Below are 19,675 nucleotides of genomic sequence, written 5' to 3'. Positions count from 1 at the left end.
ACATAACAACAATGAAGACACAAGTTACTAAAACTTCTGGGATACAGCAAAAGCAGTCCTGAGAGGAAAATTTATTGAGCTAGATGCCTACTTTCAGAAAACAGAAAGCAAGTGCGTCAGCACACTCACAAACCATTTTACCAAATTGGAAAAAGAAGAACAATCTAAGCCTAAACCCAGCAGAAGAAAACAAATATCCAAAATTAAATCAGAGCTTAATGAAATTGAGAACAAAAAAAACCATTCAGAAAATTAACAAAACAAAAAGTTGGCTTTTTGAAATAGTAAATAATATAGATAAAACTTTGGCCAGACTAAATAGAAACAGAAAAGTAAAATCTCTAGTAACCTCAATCACAAATGATAAAAGGGACATAACAACAGATGCCACAGAGATAGAAGAGATCATCTCTGAATACTATAAGAAACTCTATGCCCAGAAATTTGACAATATGGAGGAAATGGATCAATACTTGAAATCACACCCTCTCCCTAGATTGAATCAAGAAGGAATAGATCCTCTGAACAGACCAATTTCAAGTACTGAGATTAAAGAAACAATTAAAAAAACTCTCAACAAAAAAATGTCGTGGTCCAGATGGCTTCACACCAGAATTCTATTAAACCTTCAAAGAAGAGCTTATACCCATACTGCAGAAATTATTCCAAAAAAATGAGATTAAAGGAATCTTCCTCAACACATTCTATGAAGCAAACATCACCTTGATACCAAAACCAGGAAAATATCCAACTAAAAAGGACCACTACAGACCAATTTCACTAATGAATATAGATGCAAAAATTCTCAATAAAATCCTAGCCAATAGATTACAGCTTCTCATTTAAAAAGTCATACATCATGATCAACTAGGTTTCATCCCAGGGATGCAAGGCTTGCTTAACATATGCAAATCCATAAATGTAATTCATCAAATCAACAGAAGCAAAAACAAAGACTATATGATCCTCTCAATAGATGCAGAAAAAGCATTCGATAAAATTCAACATCCTTTTTAAATTAGAACTCTGAAAAATATAGGCATCAGCGGCATATTTCTCAAACTGATTGAAGCCATCTATGATAAACCCACAGCTAATATTATACTGAATGGAGTAAAAATGAAAGCTTTTCCACTCAGAACTGGAACAAGACAGGGTTGTCCTCTATCACAAGGCTGTCCAACATTGTTCTGGAAGTTTTAGCCAATACAAACAGGCAAGAGAAATAAATAAAGGGCATCCAAATGGGGGCAGAGGAAGTCAAACTCTCCCTTTTTGCTGATGATATGATCTTATACTTAGAGAACCCCAAACACTCAACCATGAGACACCTGGAAGTGATAAAAAAAAAAATACAGTAATGTCTCAGGATATAAAATTGATGTCCACAAATCAGTAACCTTTGTATATGCCAATAACAGCCAATATGAGAAGCTAATCAAGGGCTCAGTTCTCTTCTCAGTAGCTTCAAATAAAATGAAATACCTAGGAATATACCTCACAAAAGAGATGAAAGACCTCTGTAAAGAAAACTATGAAACCCTAAGAAATAGTAGAAGATATTAACAAATGGAAGAACATACCATGCTCATGGCTGGGAAGAATCAACATTGTTAAAATATCTATACTTCCCCAACCAATATACATATTCAATGCTATCCCTATTAAAATATCAACATCATACGTTCAAGATTTGGAAAAAATAATTCTTCATTTTGCATGAAATCAGAAAAAAAAACTGTATAGCCAAGCCAATTCTTAGTAATGAAAACAAAGCCAGTGGCATTAGCCTACCAGACTTTAGGCTGTTCTACAAGGCCATATTGATTTAAAAAAAAAAAAAAAAGCACAGTTTTGGCACAAAAATAGAGACATAGACATCTGGAACTGAATAGAAAACTAGGAGATAAAAATAACTTCTTACGGCCACCTAATCTTTGATAAAGCAAACAAGAACACACACTAGGGGAAAGAATCCCTATTCAATTAATGGTGCTGGGAGAACTGGACATCCACATGTAAAAGACTGAAACTGGACCCTCACTTTTCTCCACTCACAAAAATTGATTCAAGATGGATAAAAGATCTAAATCTAAGTCACAAAACAATAAAAATCCTCAAAGAAAGAGTGGGGAAAACACTTGAAGCTATCAGCCTGGGGAAAGACTTTATGAGGAATACTTCTGTGGCAATTGCAACAACAAAAATAAACAAATGGGAATTAAACTGAAAAGCTTCTGTACAACTAAGGAAACCACAACCAAAGCAAATAGACAACCTACACAATGGGAAAGGATATTTGCATATTTTGGAATCAGAGCAAAACCTGATAACTAGAATCTATAGAGAACTCAATTTAATCATATAAAGAGCCAATAATCCCTTATATAACTGGGTAAAAGAAATGAATAGAACCTTCTCTAAAGAAAACAAATGAATGGCTAACAAACATATGAAATAATACTCATCATCCCTGATTATTAGAGAAATGCAAATCAAAACCACCCTGAGCTATCTCCTAACCCCAGTGAGACCAGTCCACATCACAAAGTCTCAAAACTGCAGATGCTGGCATGGATGTGGAGAAAAGGGAACATATTTACACTGCTGGTGGGACTGCAATCTGACACAAACTTCTTGGAAGGAAGTATAGAGAACCCTCAAAGAACTCAAACTAGAGCTCCCATTTGATCCTGCAATCCTATTACTGGGCATCCACTCAGAAGAAAAGAAATCCTTTTACCAAAAGAACAATTGCACTAAACTGTTTATCAGCCATCTACAGTGACATCCATTATCAGTTTTGAAGATGATAGGCTGAATGTGGCCTGGATGCAAAGTTATTTCCTAGAATGTTATAGTGATAACCTTCAGCCACACAAGTAATTCCCTTTCCTAATGAAGGCAGGGTAGAAAAATGAAGCGTAACTGGCCAGAAGTTCTTATTGGTCTGTTGTAACCCAACACTACCACTCTGGGAACCTGTTCAGCATTTTTCCCCAAAGTCAAAATAGGGCTCTCTGGGGACAGTGCAGTCCCTCTTGGACCTACATCCAAGAAAAATGGGTACATGTGCCCTCTGAAGGACAAGTGCAAGAGTGTTCACAATTGCTGAGAACTGGAAACAGTATATTTGGCTGTCAGAAAACTGCTGGACTGAATCCCTACTGCACAGCAGGCATTATTCCAGACTCTTAACAAAATGTAAAATCAAACATTCCCTGCTCTGACAACTTATAGTTTGGGGGAAAAGACATTTTATAAACTAGAAAACACGTTTTACAAAGGTGTGGTGCCCACGTATTTGTAGACAGACAGGGAATGAGTGAGAGTGGCACTGGGGTGAGGCCAGTGAGGGGAGAGGTGCAGTGGCATGGAAAAGATTCACTGTCTAGGCACGGCTGAGGTGGAGGAAGTGTGTGGCCTCCAGGAGCTGTCTGGCTGGAAGCGAATGTCAGGCTGAGGGAGCAGCGGGTGCAGCGGGAGTGGGTGCAGAGTGTGACTGGGTGACAGTGAAAAAAGTAGGGCATTAAAGAAGCGAGTCTTGAGGTTCTTGATATTCTAGGTATTATACAGAGCAGACAGGATTTGCTGACGTGTAATGTGGGATTTTAGAAAAGAGAGCAGATATTTATTTTGAGTGTGCTCATCTGATAGCCTAAAGTTGTTTTTACAGATGTAAGGAATACAGGCTAGATGCCGGCTGGGGAAGGGAAATCAGGACCAGCACTGCCTGTTGAGACTAAGCATTACTGTCAGGAGGGCAGCTAGACACCTCTGTCCCCGGTGCACACCGAGGAGTGGTCTATGCTGGAGGTTTCCATTTGTAAGTTCATAGAGTATATGTAATTTCTTTTGCTCTAATAATGGAACTGGATAAGATTGATAAGAGAGGGCTCGAGGGGATTTTTTTAAAAGCCCTCAATATTATCTGACTCCTTAAATTACATGTCCTCATAAAACAAAAACAAAAAATAAAGGTAATAGTTAATTAAATTTGCTGTCATAGTTAATTAACTTCTGTATCAACACCTGCTCTTCAAGCTTATTTTTCTTCTTTTGAAATTCATCTCGTAGGTTTCAACAGTTCAATTCTCTCTTAGCCTTTTTGTATCTAAAAATGTCTGACTTATCTTGAATGAGAATTTACTTAGTATGGTAGGACTTTCATAAAGAAAATCCAAGGCACTAAGGCACACAGCCAGGTCCAGACAGTCTGGTAAGAGGAGGGTGGCATCTCAGGGACCAGGTCCCAGGTACCTCTCTGACACCATGAGAAGGAGTGGGAGTCACTATGCTGTGTCTCACACAACCCCAGTAGCTCCTACTGCCCGGCTGCAGCCAGGTACTGGTAGGCCTTACTGCAAGGCTGGCAGGAAGGCAGACACAGTGGGATGTGGGATTTTCAGCCTGGGGATGGGAAGAGCCTGAGACAAACCAAGTAGAACCAAAAGAAGGGTGGCAAGAGAGTGACTATGTCAGGATTAGCCAGCACTTCCAGAGCTCCTCAGGACAAAGAGAAACAGGAACTTACTGAGAGAAACCAGGATAGCCCTTCCTGCTGGGCACTGGGGTCTCAGGACAGAGGCTAATGGCAGACCACTGGATTCTCAGAGGCAGGGCCCAGAAAAGAGGACATCTCTGAAGAAAGGGGTCCAAAAAGCACATGGGAGCCACATGAGTCAAAGTCAGCCTCAGATGTTGCCAAGGGCCAGAAGAATAGAACCATCCTAAGCAGGTCCAGTGGGAGTTATGCCCTCTTCCTCACCTCCCTTCTGCATCTGGGCTGAGGGAGGTGGGGCTACATACTTTTGAATGAAATTAAGAGCTCTGAGTACAGGATGAGACTGGACTAGGTACTGATGTGAAATGTCTTGAACGCTAGTGCTGAGGGCCACCATGGGCCTGCTCATTGTGACAGAGACAAAGGACTTCCTTCACTGAGAATACTCTGCAGTGGGCATGGGGGGCCAAGCAGACTGATAAGGAAGGCATCTGTCCAGCTGGGCTCCTCCAGCACACAGGTTAAGTTAGCCACATCAGTGCTTTGAAACATTAGGCCTATTTAGCAGTGCCACCCTGTGTCTGGGCAGTGTCCCTTCCTTTCTCTCCAGGTGTATACATAGGATCAGACTTTCTTTATGTCTTGCTGTTCTGTATTTTATTATGCATCAAGTGGGGAGGGGGTTATTTATCCAGTGTATTAAAAAAAAGCAGCTGCCCCTTGATCGGAGATCTCAAAATCATTCATTTGTTTCAAAGCTGAAAGTTCTCTCTTAAAACACTACCCCTTCATCATTTCTTCTCTTCTCTTCTTCTGGGACTCTCATCAAACATATGTGCATTCCGGCTTGGCGCCTGTGGCTCAAGCGGCTAAGGCGCCAGCCACATACACCTAAGGTGGCGGGTTCGAATCCCCAGCCCGGGCCTGCCAAACAACAATGATGGCTGCAACCAAAAAATGGTCAGGCATTGTGGCGGGCGCCTGTAGTCCCAGCTACTTGGGAGGCTGAGGCAGGAGACTCGCTTGAGCCCAGGAGTTGGAGGTTGCTGTAAGCGTGATGCCATGGCACTCTACCCAGGGGGATAGCTTGAGGCTCCGTCTCAAAAAATAAAAATAAAAATAAAAATAAAATAAAATAAAACCATATGTGCATTCCACTACTCTCAACTATTCTTTCACATTTTGGGTTCTGGCTCTGGAGACAGTTTCCTAGTATTAGCTTCTAGTTCACTCTTTCACTATTCAATCCTTCCTGTCTAGCCCTGTGCAATGTAGTCCCCGCACTGGGACTTGTAGTCCCAGCACTTTGAGAGGCTGAGGCAGGAAGATCATGTGAGGCCAGGAGTTCCAGATTGCAGTGAGCTGTGGTGACACCACTGTACTCTAACCTGGGCAACAGAGAGAGTTCCTGTCTCTATAAACAAATAAATAAATAAACAAGTAAAATCCCTCCCATCTAGTTTTTGAAAACGATTTTATTTCCAAGATTGTGATTAATTTTTCTTTACATCTTCCTTGTTTTACATTTTTAGTTTTTGTTTGGTTTTTTTTCTTTTTGGTTTGTTTGCTTTTTAAACATATTATTTTTCACATTTGTAGATGCTATACTTTTCTATATCTTTTTAGCATCTTATTACAAATATTTGTCAAACTGCTCCAGATAATTTTATTTGCAGTAAATTTATTATTTCATTTTATTTTTTATGTCTTTCATCATTAAATATTTCATTCATTTCACATATTTTTCCATGCATGTGTTGAAGGAAAGCTTTTGTTTTTTGTTTTGATTTGATTTTCACTTCCGTATTCTCTCCATTACCTTTTCCTGTGCAGCAATCTTGTGTTTGCCTCCATTTGGTCCCTTGGATTTAGAAACAGATAGTTTTAGGGTTCCTAGTACATATTCATGTTGAGGACATTTCTATTTGGTCACTAAACCAAATGGGACAGTGTGGTACAGGAGCAGACATAAAGCTATGCCTTTCTCCATCTTCCTCCCTGGGCCAAAATCTACCTATAAATCTGAAAACCAGATTTAATTTTATTTTTTTCTGCCTTCTTCCATGAGCAAGAAAGTTCACTTCTCACTTGCTTCAACTGTAAGTCTATCTCCAGAGTCACAGGTCTCAGGTACCGATACTCATCCCTCTTTACCCAACAAGTGACAAACCTTGACATTGCTGAAACCAGAGGCCACAGCCCAGTGACTTTTGCTACCAGTGTTGTGTCTGCTTGCCCTTTGTACATTTCATTTATTACTGTTTGGGACTGAGGATATGGGATTCAACCAAACATGAACTTAGCAAGCATCTTCACCAGCATCTGCTTTTTCTATTCTAACTTACTGATTTGGTTTTTTAGTTCCTTGATTTCATCCTTTAGTTTATAAACAAAAGCATTTTAGTCTTCAAAGTTTGAACAAATCCCACAAACTTTTATATAGCCTTCCCATTAATCTCATTTTCTCAGTAAGCTATAATTATTTTCTTAATTTCCTCTTTGGCCTAAAAGCTATTTAAAATTTTTGTTTCTTTTGCATCAGAAATGTGAATCAGTGAATAAATCGCCACTTTTTCTAATTTTAAACCTTTTTTCAGCTGTTCTATATATACATTTCCCACCATATGAACCATGAAAGAAAATTCCCAAGTCATCAAAGTCCCTATTTATCTGTCCTCAGGAAGAAACACAAGAAATCCTACCTCAGCAAGCCTCGTGGCTGTTTCCTGTCTTTCACTGCTGACAAGATTCTGCCTAAAATTCTCCAAAGCTGACAGTATTACCCACAAAATAATATGGGATTTTTTAGTAACACATGCCTCCATTCCATAATATTGGCTTTATTTTTTCTCTATATTATATAACACATACTCTGACCATTAAAATTGAGTGGAGAAATAAAAATACTATGGAAGCCTTTTTATATCCATTTTATTAAATGCAAATTCAATCCACCAAGGCAGTCAAGACCATGCTTCACAGATAGAACCTACTTCAGGCAAATTTCTCTATTTTTCTTACCTCACATTGTTAGAGTCAGTAAAAATGCATTGAAAAAACAGGTAGGAACCTTGAGTGCATTTACTAATAAATCTATTTCGGCCTCCAATTAATCTGATAAATGTGTATCCCTTTTTTGAGAGTGAACTAGCTTGTTTGAAATAAGCTCTCTGATGTGGGAAATGAAGGGACCAGGTAAGAGGCTGATGTCAGCATCCGTGTCTGCTGTGCCAGTGTCCTGCCAGTAGTGGTGTGAGTTATTCAAAGTGAGAAGAAAAGGGAGCTAGACTGGGGCTTGGCACAGGCACAGAAGAAAAACAGCCAAGGAGGTCTGACTCAGTGCACTGGTTCTCAAAGTGAGTCCTGGGACAGCAGCACCAGTTTTATCTGTCAGCTTGTTAGAAATACAGATTCATGAACCCTTCCCTGACCTGGGTATCAAGCCCAAAACTCTGGGTGGCAAAATGGGGTAATGTTAAGCAAAGGGTACAAACTTTCAGTTAAACAATTAATAAATTCTGGGCATCTAATGCACAGCAACATGATTGGGCTTACTGCTACTACTGAGTTATACGCTTGAGGATCATCAAGACAGTAGACAGTGTTCTCACTACAGAAATAAACAGTAACTATGCAGGTGACAGACGTGTTAACTGGCTTAATGTGGTAATTATTTCACAGTGTATGTGCATGCTATATGTCAAATCGTCTCATTGTATACCTTAAACATATACAATGTCAATTATACCTCAATAAGACTGGAAAAAATCTTAAACTGCATTTTGCTATTTGTTTTTGGTTATAATATCAGTATTTTTATTTCAAAACCAATTATATAGATGTACATACAGATGTTTTGTGGGGTAAGGAAATAAGTAATTTAGTTAATGACATTAGGCAGTCAGATTTTTGGCACAGAGATATGAAAGAAAATCAGTGGAGGGTGGGGAGACTGAGGTGGGAGGATGGCCTAACCAGCCGGGGCAACATAAGGAGACACAGTGTCTAAAACAACAATGTTCTCTGGGAGATTCTTCTGCACATGAAACTAAAGTTTGAGAACCACTGAAGTAGGCAAAGAAGACATTCAATTAACCAACTAGGTAGAAAAACAAAATTGGAGGAGTCAGAACTAATTGCTGGGGAGACATATAGAAATGGTCATCTTGGCCTCTGGGATTGGTATAGGCATAGCAAGACCAGAGCCCATACCTGGCAGAGGAAAGCTCCAGGGAGGATGCAGAGACCACTGATTTCCAGAATTATTGGGAGAATTATCCAGGGTCTTAGATTCTAAACAAGCTGGATGGTGAGCAGCTTTTATTTTACTTCCAGCAGGGAACTGGATCATTAAGCAGGTGAACCAAACTTGAGTCCAGTCATAAAGGTTAGACTCAAAATAGAATCTGCTTTAATTATTAAACAAATAGGGCAGCAAAAATGAACACTACAACTACAAAGCCCCACACATAAACCACATGTCTGTCTATGTCAACATCACGGAGCACACTGAGAAGAGGACCAAAGACCTTGATTTGGTTTCTGCTTTAGTAACCACTGATTTGAGAAGGTGACCTCATGGCAAAGCGTGGTGGACAGGTGTAGGGACCAGATGGAAGGAGCTTAGTGGAGGAAAGGGGAAGCCAGCCATCTCATTTTACCATTGAAAATCCAAGATTTTAGCAGAATCCTTGGCCCCTGGAAAACTGCGACAGTGGATCACCCTATACCCAAGTAAATAACTTAAGATTTTCTAAGGTAGAGGCTACATATAGCATTTTATAATAATCAGTTTTCTTAGCACATTGCCCATTAAAAAAATTACTTTGATAATTACTTTCCAGTAATTCAAGAAATTCATGTGTTTTGAAAGCACATATTTCCAAAAATTTGCATAACTGTGTGTTCTCTATAAATGTAGACCAAAGGGGCAGCACCTGTGGCTCAAAGGAGTAGGGCGCCAGCCCCATATACCAGAGATGGCAAGTTCAAACCCGGCCCCAGCCAAAAACTGCAACAACAACAACAAAAAAAATGTAGACCATAAATAAGTACAAGCAAGGTGAAATTGTGTGAACAGTTTCCTTGCAATAATACTATTCAAGAAAATGAAAAGTTCACATTTTTAGCTTTTAATCAGTGCTTAGTAGGCAGATGAGTCTCCCAAGAGCTCTGGGAGACACCTGGAGTGAGAGGCTTACTGAAACTCAGGGATGAAACCTTGGAGCAGGTGTGTTGTGAATGAAAAACCAAGCAGACGAGAGAATCACTGAATCACAAAACTATTGGGCACATAAAGAAATGCAAGCAGGTGCAGGATGAAGCAACCAACTCTCATCTATTTTGTCAAATTTAAGGGCTTATGCTTATTTAAAACACTTATAAAGAAAACCAATTCTTCTTGAGTTGAAAAGATATTTCAGCTTTTGTTTTACATCTGTGATATACATCACTTAATATTAGAATTTCCTCTCGTTAATCTCTCTGGAAAATGACTACATCTTTTAAAAAATACTATGTGTACATAATAGTTGCATATCTTTATGGAGTACATGTGATGTATTAATGCAGGAATACAATGTGAATCAATAAAATCAGAGTAATTGGAGTAATCCATCACCTTTGGCATTTGTCATTTCTTTATGTTAGGAATATTCCGATTCCACTCTTTTAGTTATTTTAAGGTATACTCTAAGTGGTTGATTATAGTCACTTCACTGTGTTATCAAATGCTGTTTTTTCTAACTATTTAACAATATTTTTGCACCCATTACCACTCCCCCTTCTTCCACTGCTCCTGCTGCCCTTTGCAGCCTCTGGTAACCACCATTCTACCCTGTCTCCATGAGATCAATTGTTTTTCATACTTAGCTCTCATATATGAGTATGCAAAATTTATCTTTCAGTGGTTGACTTATTTCACTTTATAACTGTAAACTGTGTAAGTGTTCTTCAGTTACATCCATGTTGCTGCAGATGGCAGGATTTCATTCTTTTTGTGGCTATATAACATTCTATTGTGTATATTTGCCACAATTTCTTTATCCATTCATCTGTTCATGGGCACTTAGGTTGATTTCAAATCTTAACTGTTGTTAATAGTGCTGCAGTAAACATGGGAGCGCAGATGTCTTTCTGATGCACCAGTTCCCCCTCCTTTGAATATATACCCAGCAGTGGGATTGCTGGGTAATATGGTAGCTCCATATTTAGTTCTTTGAGGAAACTCCATTCTGTTCTCCAGAGTGGTTGCACTAATTTGCATTTCCACTAACAGTGTACAAAGGGCTCTCTTTCTCTACATCCTTTCCAAGTGTGCATTGTTGCCTGTTTGTTTGATAAAAACCATTTTAACTAGGGTGAGATGACATCTCATAGTAGTTTTGGTTTGCATTTCTCTGATGACTAATGATAGTGAGCATTTTTCATATATCTGTTGGCCATTTGTATGTCTTCTTTTGAGTAAGGTCTATTCAGATCCTTTGCCTGTTTTTTTTTAATCAGATTATTTGATTTTTTTCTTGTTGTTGGAGCTCCTGATATATACTAATTATTAGTCTCTTGTCAAATGGGAGTTTTCAAATATTTTCTCCCATTCGGTGGGTTGTCTCTTCGTTTTGTTGTTTCCCTTGCTGTGCAGATGTATTTTAGCTTGATGTGATACCATTTGTCCAATTTTACTTTCTTTGCCTGTGCTTTGGGATATTACTCAAGAAGTCCTGCCCAGATCAGTCCTTGCAGTATTTCCCAGTGTTTTCTTTTCTTAGTTTAAAACTTCAGGTCTTAGCTTTGAGTCTTTAATCCATTTGTATTTAATTTTCTATATGATGAGAGATAAGGGTCTAGTTTCTTCTTCTGCATATGGACATATAGTTTTCCCAGCACCATTTTTTGAAGAGACTGTATATTACCCCATTGGATGTCCTTGGCACACTTGTTGAAGATAAACTTGCTAAAGATATGTGGATTCAGTTCCTGTTCTTTATTCTGATCCATTGGTCTACATGTCAGTTTTTATGATGTTTTGGTTACTACAGCTCTGTAGTATAATTTGAAGTCAGGTAATGTGATTCCTCTAGTTTTGTTCTTTTTTGCTCAGGATGGCTTTGGTTGATTGACTATATATCTAGTCTTTTGTGGTTCCATATAAGTTTTAGGATTTTTTTTTTCTATTTCTGTGAAGAATGCCATTGGTATTTTGATGGGGATTACATTGAAACTGTAGATTACTTTGGGTAGTATGGACATTTAAAAAATATTGATTCTTCTAGCCCACGAGCATGAAGTATATTTTCGTTTTTGTGTGTCCTTTTCAATTTCCTTCATAAATGTTTTATAGTTTTCATTAAAGAGAGCTTTCAGTTTTTTGGTTAAGTTTATTCCTATGTATTTCATTTTATTTATAACTATTGTAAATGGGATTATGTTTTTACTTTCTTTTTCACACTATTTACTGTTGGCATATAAAAATACTACTGATTTTTGTATGTTAATTTTGTATCCTGAAATTTACTGAATTTGTTTATCAATTCTGTACTTTTTTTGTGAAGTCTTGAGGTTTCTCTAAATATAAGATTATAGCATCTGTGAACAAAGATAGTTTGACTTCTTCCTTGCCAGTTTGGATGCCCTTTATTTCTTTCTTTTGTCTGATTGTTCTGGGAAGAACTTCGGGGACTGTGTAGAGCAGCAGTAGTGGAAGTGGGCATTCTTGTCACATTCCAGATTCCAGTTGTTGCATTTATCATGTTGACATAGTTCCTTTTATACACAGTTTTTGAGAGTTTTTTTTTTTTTATCATATAGGGATATTGAATTTTATTAAATGCTTTTTTAGCATCAATTGAAATGATCATGTAGTTTTTATCCTTTGTTCTCCTTATATGATGCATCACACTGATTTATTTGCATATGTTGAACAATCTTTGCATCCCTTGTATGAATCCCACTTGATAATCTTTTTAATGCATTGTTGAATTCAGTTTGCTAGTATTTTATTGAGGATTTTGCATATATGGTCATTAGAGATATTGGCCTATAGTTTTCTTTTTTTAATTGTGACTTTGGTTTTGTTATCAGGATGATACAGGCCTTGTAGAAAGCATCTGGGAGTCTTCCCTCCTCCTCAGTTTTTTGGAATTGTTTAAGTAGGATTAGTATTGGTTCTTCTTTGAATGTTCAGTAGAATTTAGCAGTAATGCCATCAGGTCCTGGGCTTTTTGTTTGTTAATAGAAGGCTTTTTATTGCTGCTTCCATTTCATTACTTCTTATTGGTTTATTCAGGTCTGGGTTTCTTCCTGGTTCAACCTGGATAGGTTCTACATCTCTAGAAACTTATCCATTTCTTCTAGGTTTTCCGATTTATTGGCATATCATTGTTCACACTGGTCTCTAGTGAGCCTCTGGATTTCTGTGGTATCAGTTGTAATGTCTCATTTTTTATTTCTGATTATATTTATTTGGGTCTGCTCTCTTTTTTCTTGGGTAAAAAATGACCAAAACCTATTAATAAGTGTGAGGGACTTAGGCCCACTCTTCTACCCTGTGACTCTATTGGTGTGAGCTTTAGGCTCTAAATTCTGCAAATAAAGCCAAAGGTTAATAGAACCTGAGAGATTGTATTATTCCCTGCAGAGCAGAAGCTGCATGGGAGTCAGAAGTACAATGACTTGAGGGTCTTTCAAAGGCATTTTTATATGGCCGATGTCCAAAGAAACTATTTTCACCATCTCAGCATTGCACCGTCTATGAGAAAGGGTGAGTTGGATACAGAGGAATACTTCACAGAGGACAGCAGTCCAACTAAATTGTAGTCTTTTCAACCAATAGTTGTCTAAGACCCTTCAAGAAACAAGTAAGTGGGATACCATCAAAGTTACTCTGAGATAGTTAGCCAGGAAAAGGTAATAAAGGAGAGTCCATTTTAAATTTCTGGGGCAAGCTATTTTGCTTTAAAACAACTTTAATTCCTGAGACAAGGGAGAAAAACTACCTAAGTTTTTCCATCTCCTCATTTAAAAAAATTTTTTTCTTTGCAGAAACTGGATCTCACCATATTACTCAGGCTGGTATTGAACTTCTGGCCTCAAGTAATCCTCCTGCCTCAGCCTCCTAAAGTGCAGAGACTATAGCATGAGCCATCAGGCATGGCTATACCACTTCCTCTTAATTGATATCATGCCTCTGAATAATTCTTAATAATGCACTTCTGCAACATGTCCTAGGACATAGCAAAAAAATAACCAGTAATTCACAGGTATTTTTTGTTAATTATTTGTTTTTAACATAGTTCATCACAAAAAGATGCTTTCTAATACTAAATGGTTTTTGACATGAAATTACCAGTTTCTTACTATTATTGGTAACTTATAGTTGCAATACATCTGGCATGTGGATCTCCAGCAAATTGTAAGATCACAACTCTGCCCAAGTGCGGACTCTTTCCCTGAGCACCAAGTGAGAGGGATGAGAGATAGCAGTGAAACACTGAACTCCCCACAATACAGAAGTCTCCACTGTTAAGTCACAGATTTAAATAACTAAGTACAGACAGCAGCTCTGGTTTAAGATGATTACTAGCTAACAAAGTTGAATCACCATTCCCTAACTCCCAGTTAAAATGCTAATATGGACAGATGGATGGATGGATGATAGATAGATAGATAGATAGAATTATTAAATAAGGAAATAATTATCCATAGGGAACATGGATAACTTACTCAGGGTAAGTTAGAAGTGGGTATGCGGAGGAGCTAGGTAATGGGATTTGAAAGTGAGCAGGGAGAACAAGAGAGTATGAAGGTGGTAGGAGTGGCAAGTAGAGAGTATGAAGGTGGGGGGCAGTGAGTGGTGAGGGCAGGGATGGGGTAATGAGCAGGTGGGTATGGGGCAGGAACGGGTAATGAGTGTGCCTGGGATGGGACAAATAATGAGTGTGGATGTGTTTAGGGAACTACTTCTAACATTCTAACAGGCCAGTGATCAGTTAAAGCTGGATGGGTGATGGACAGTGGGTGTGTAGGACAAACAGTACAGCTTCCGAGTGGGCTCAGGATGAGACATAGGGAGTGAGTAGAGAGGCAGTAAATGAATACAGATGTTACATCTGGTCCTTGTAACTGGATTTTTTCAGTTCATTGGATCTAACCTTGTACATGTAACTGGGTCTGGAAACTATACTTTGGACATGGGCCTTAGGCCAGAACTTTGGATCTGGAGTTTGAACCTTTGCACTGGACATGGCTTTGTGCTGGGCATAAGAGAGGCTGTCTTATCTATGACAAGGACTTCACCTCTAGCTTTAGAGCCAAACCTAGACCAACCTTCCTCACAGATGTTGGATCTGGACCTTCAACCATGGCCTTACCTAGACTTAGAAGAGGACACTGGACCTTCTACCAGAACCATGGGTGCAAACCTCAAACCTGGATCTTTGGTGCAGACCTTGCATTTGGACCTTCAGCTAGAAATCCAAATACAAGCTGGGTCCTGAACCTGGACCTTGGACCTTGCTCTGATCTGCACATCCAATCTGCTCTTAGGCATAAAAATTGGAACTAAGCCTGAACCTGTGTCCACATTTCAGACCTGGGGCCATGATCACACACCCTGGACTTGAATCTGAACCTACAAAGAAAAGTAGACCTTGAACTCAGATTTGTTCGGAATTTGAAATTAAAATTCATCCTGGTTACTGGGCCCTGGTACCATGCTCTGGTACCAATCTGGAGTTTGCACCTTATCTTGTGGTTTTCTTGCGTGAGCACAGGATCAACTCCCCACAAAATTGGTTCAGAAATCAACACTGAGGATGCCACACGCTCTCCCAAAGGGCATAAAAAGTCAATCACTCATGGAGCTTTCTGGGATGCAAGGCAATTGTACTAGACAGACTCAGGCTGAGAGAGCAGGAGAGGTGTGTGGTGAGAGGTGTGTGGCTGGGGGGGGGGTCTCACCATGGGTTGGGATGGAGCCAGGGTGAGGCCTGAGCCAGGACCCGCATAGTTTGAGTGCTCTGCCTGTGCCAAGGGAGGGAGCATATGGCTTCCTTACTAGCTTGCCAGACTCTGGGTAGGCGACAGAGAGAGGGGGCTCTGGAGCCAGCAGTTGTCAAGGATAGAAAAGGGGGCCAGACTCTTTATTACCCTGATAAATGGCTGATGGCTGAAATATGCCATATTTCACATAGTTGAATTTAAACTTGTTTAAGTAAGCCATTATGATGTTTTATGAGACCATAGCCTGAGTTCAGTAAGGGAGATAAAATTTCCATTGAATGCCATGTTCAAGAACCCAACCCAACAGTGGTCCATCTCTTTTCGTGAGTTCCTTTCCTGAATCAGTATGGTTAGTGTGACCTCTTTGCCCCAGTGAGAGGGATGTCCTAGGAGAGAGATGTCACCCATTCAATGTCACACCTGCATTCTGGAGAAGGGAGGGTGAAGTGGAGTTCTTTCCTGCAAAGACTGTGCCCTGGTTAGGGCCAGGGACACACACCATGGGCAGCCACGTGACAGTGCATTATGTCCCAGTGAAGGCAAACCTTTCTACTCTGTGCCTATTGAAATGGGCACAGAATAGAACACAATAGCAAAATCTATTACTGGGAAATATTTACCAGTTGCTGATTGAATGAAGTCAGTAATCTGAATAATGTGGGGTACAGGGGTTCTAAAGAGAAGTATTAAGTAATTAATGACATTTATTGTGAGGTGCTGTTCATTTTCTCCAGGTATAAGAACAGGCTAATTTGGGCCAAAATAGGATTTGTATTAAGCAGTTCTCAACCTGTGGTCGTGACCCATAGGAACTGTATTAAAGGGTCACAGTATTAGGAAGGTTGAGAACCCCTGGTTAATCCTTGAAAGTCCTGATTTAATTTAACTTGGCTGTGTTAACAATTAAGATAGGTGGGAGGAAATCCATGGGCACACATTTTGTCAAGCCAAATATAAGAGCCAAAGACTTCAAAATGTCAATTTAGTACTCACTGGGGCAAACAGGTCACACTAACCATGGATATCTTAAGGCAATTAGAACCACAACCATGAGGAGTCTAGACACAGAGCAGTAGTTTCAACTGCTAAGGCATACCTATGTTTCTCCAACCTTATGTTTGCTGCTCCTTGAAAACCACAAGAGATATTTTGTTTAAACTGAGTGAGGTTCTCAGGCATAGAGCAAATCATTTAAATTTATGGGATCTCCAAGTATAACAGTAATTTCAGCTCCAGTATAGATAGAAGCCATGAAAGGTCATGGCTGGAAAACTTCAGCAGAGGTTGAAGTTAACTTAGAACCTATGCTGCAGAGGCACAGAAACCAGCCAGAGCCCCTTTCATATTTTCATTATGTAATATTTTTGGTAAACTTAGACCTCCAGTTGGGTCAGGTTGTGGTACAGAGTCCATCCATCCAGATCCCAAGTCTAAGTCTGTGTTTTATTCCAGGGCCAGTGTCCAAGTGCAAAGTGTAAGTCAAAGTTTCAAGTTTAAGGTCAAGACACCGGAAAATCCCAGGTCCAAGTTGCACGTCCAACATCTATGTCCACATTTAGGTCCAGCTCATGTTCTAAGATCTTTTAAACTTTTAAACATTTTTAAAAGTCAGTTCAAATGTGCTTTGATACAGGTAGCAGAAGGATTTACCTGATAGTTTTTAATAAAATTTCCTAATGAAATGATGCTTAATGACTTTTTTTTTTATTATTGTTGAGGATTCATTGAGGGTACAAAGAACCAGGTTACACTGATTGCATTTGTTAGGTAAAGTCCCTCTAATAATTGTGACCCATCCCCAAGAGGTGTGTCACACCCTGTGACCCCCCCATCCCCTCCCTCCATCCCTCTTCCTACATTCCCCCGTCCCCAACCCCCACCGTGTACTATCATTAATTGTCCTCATATCAGAATTGAGTACGTAGGATTCTTGCTTCTCCATTCTTTTGATGCTTTACTAAGAATAATGTGTTCTACCTCCATTCAGTTTAATACAAAAAATGTAAAGTCTCCATCTTTTTAGTGGCTGAATAGTATTCCATGGTATACATATACCACAGTTTATTAATCCATTCCTGGGTTGGTGAGCATGTAGACCATTTCCACATTTTGATGATTGTAAATTGAGCTGTAATAAAAAGCCTAGTGCAATTGTCCTTATGACAAAAGGATTTTTTTTTCTTCTGAGTTAATGCCCAGAAATGGGATTGCAGGATCAAATGGGAGGTCTAGTTTGAGTTCTTTGAGGGTTCTCTATACTTCCTTCCAAAAAGCTTGTATTAGTTTGCAGTCCCACCAGCAATGTAGAAGTGTTCCCTTCTCTCCGCATCCACACCAGCATCTGCAGTTTTGAGACTTTGTGCTGTGGATCATTATCACTGGGGTTAGGTGATATCTCAGGGTGGTTTTGATTTGCATTTTTCTGATAATTAGGGATGATGGACATTTTTTTCATATGCTTGTTAACCATTCGTCTGTCTTCTTTAGAGAAGGTTTTATTCATATCTCTTGCCCAGTGATATAAGGGATTCTTGGCTCTTTATATGTTGATTAAATTGAGTTCTCTGTAGATTCTAATTATCAAGCTTTGGTCTGATTCATAATATGCAAATATCTTTTCCCATTGTGTGGGTTTTCTATTTGCTTTGGTTGTTGTTTCCTTAGCTGTACAGAAGATTTCAGTTTAGTTAAGTCTCATTTGTTTATTTTTGTTGTTGTTGCAATTGCCATGGAAGACTTCTTCATAAAGTCTTTCCCCAAGCCAATATCGTCAAGTGTTTTTCCCACATTTTCTTTGAGGATTTTTATTGTTTCATACATTAGATTTAGATCTTTAGGTCTTAATGACTTTTTTAAAATGAAATGATGCTTAAACTAAGTGACCTCAGATGGGACTCCCAGGTGGCATTTTGGAAATCCATGTGGGCAGTTTTAGTTGTCACAATGAACAGGGTTCCTCCAGCCTTGTGTGCATAGTGGGTGTGAATGCATTTCCCATTCAAGGATGCCTAGTCACTAAGTCAAGGTGAGGCATTGACAGTCCTGCCAGAATTATGCCACATAGTTTGGCCCTGTATCGAAATGCCAGTGTTTCTTAATATATTCAAGGGGGTTGGGCTATAACAGAAAAAGGTCTATCCTCCAATAGCTTCTAGGCTGATTCCCATTGACTCTCTCATGTGGCTTCCTTCATTAATCCTTGGTGGTGCTGTTTGTGGTTGTTTGTGTGCCCAAGTCCAGCCCACTGTGCTCTGCAATGAGTGTAGGGTACCCCCGGGAGCCACCAGACACAGGGTTCCAGAGGGTCCACCAGAAGCAGGGTTACCAGAGTGTCACCTGCCAAGTGTTCTCTGTGCTCAAGGACGGTTACAAAGAAAACACTCACATTCTATCATGAGGATAATGTATAGCACCCAAAACAGGCACATTATACTGAGAATTCAGAAGGAAAGTCTGAAGAAACAGATGGGATGCTAGGTGGATATGTCTGTAAAAAGTAATGGAACCATACACCTTTAAGAGGTGCATACTGTACTGCATTTATGCTAGCTATTTGTAAAAGGGGGAAGAATAATAGAGAAAAAGATTCAATAATTGAGATTGGCTGGGAAACTATCACTAACAAACTTCTGTAAGTGTCAAAACGGAATTTAAGGGAGCATGAGAGATGCCCTCACAGCCACCACTGCCACTAATAAAGAAGATAGAAGAAAAGATGAGTGCTTCACAGGACATATCAGTTATATCCAAACTGGAAATTCAAGTGCGAATCAGAAGCAGTTGTCAAACAAACAAAAATAAATAAATAAAAGGAAAACTACCTATTGACATGCTAACAGTCTTTTTCTACTCAGACGTCCTGTCTTGTTCTGTCCTCACAACCGTGGTGTGTCAGTTATCTGTAGATAAAACACTCCCACTCTAAATGACTTATTAACTCCATTCATTTCCTCACAGCCATAGGAGTCAGTGATAGAGAGGGTGGGGAGAGGGGACTCAGCTGGGACTGAGCTCACTCATGCTTTGTCAGAGTGGTCAGCTAGGGATTGGCGAGGGGCTGGCTGGCCCCAGATAGCCTGACTCCCATGAGGGTCTCCCCCAGGATGGCTGGCAAGTCTGGAGCACCAAGACTTCCCTCTTCAAGTGCTCTCTGACTCTCGAGGAGCTGGCCTG

The sequence above is a fragment of the Otolemur garnettii genome, unplaced genomic scaffold, assembly GCF_000181295.1.
Source record: "Otolemur garnettii isolate 467f Iridium unplaced genomic scaffold, OtoGar3 scaffold00045, whole genome shotgun sequence".
In the NCBI taxonomy this organism is placed as follows: domain Eukaryota; kingdom Metazoa; phylum Chordata; class Mammalia; order Primates; family Galagidae; genus Otolemur; species Otolemur garnettii.
This window is presented reverse-complemented; position numbering follows the sequence as displayed.